The sequence below is a fragment of the Olea europaea genome, unplaced genomic scaffold (assembly GCF_002742605.1).
Source record: "Olea europaea var. sylvestris unplaced genomic scaffold, O_europaea_v1 scaffold38845, whole genome shotgun sequence".
Classification (NCBI taxonomy): Eukaryota; Viridiplantae; Streptophyta; class Magnoliopsida; order Lamiales; family Oleaceae; genus Olea; species Olea europaea.
Window position 1 is genome coordinate 1 of NW_019258328.1, and position 1,088 is coordinate 1,088.

General features: G+C 38.1%; 1 pseudogene; it reads right to left on the reverse strand.

The window, feature by feature from the left end:
- Positions 1 to 22: 22 nt before the first annotated feature.
- On the reverse strand, positions 23 to 714 carry LOC111387077 (annotated as a pseudogene).
- Between the last annotated feature and the right edge of the window lie 374 nt (positions 715 to 1,088).

A 1,088-nucleotide genomic window follows, 5' to 3' on the forward strand; every position in this document is an offset into this window, starting at 1 on the left:
TTTTTTTAGTTCAAGCAAGTAGTAATCAGCTGAAAGCTGGTGAACATTCATAGATTTAACCCAAAAATAGTTCATAGTAAGATTAAATTAAGCAAACAACTAACAGCAGCTTCTCTAAAACACGAGCCTTATTCATTTGTGAAGAGAGCAAAGACAATTCTCTTTGCCTATATCTGATGTAACACAAGGAGACTGATGCTTCCTATCATCCCCATTCCATGTTGCACGTAGAGCAATTAGTTCGTTCAGGAATTTGTTGAGCTTTTAGACTGTAACATTGGGCATAACCACCACATGGGCAATATTTCCTTGGCATGCGAGCTGCCACTTACGAATGAACTCTTCATCCGGAGGACGTTCAAGAACAACGGTACTGTTGAGTTCGTTTAACATTGCCCCAATATCGGCATCCCTAAGACGATCTTTCAAATAGTGAGCATTACGAAGGCATTTCTGGCCTTCTTTCTGGAACCCTCTGTATCCTTTTTTGTTCAAGGTATACCAGAGAAAGATTGGTGCATGCCCGTTCCTGCTTCCCATAATAGTTGCATCCCGAGAAGCAAGGTATTCGACATTCCTCGAGAGTGCATTAATGTGCTCCAATCTTGTTATCTGGACTCCACATGGCATTGGGCATCCCACAAACTTGTGGCCCGAGACGCTCACACTTCCAATAGGTTTCTTAAAGGTAACTTTTGGTGCCTGATAAGACAATTAATCAGCGGGAAGGATAATCAAAATCCATCTCTTTATGTTAAAAAAATATAATTTCAAACGTTCAACGTATTCGTGTACTGAAAGGATATATATGTATTCATCTGTAGAATATCTGTTCATAAACCTTTTTTTCCAGCATTCTGAACGTAGCAGCCTTCTTAGATGGCAACTTATTCAACAATGGTTCAATAAAAATCAAGAAATTATCAATTAAAAATAGTGCTCTTAAAAATTTTTTGACTTGGTGAAACTTATATTACTTGAAAATTATGAACATTCTTGCATGAGTTATGAACATTCTTGCATGAGTTATGAACAGGCACTCCCCTTTATTTACCTCAGTTCATCATACAACTGATCCACAGATCAGG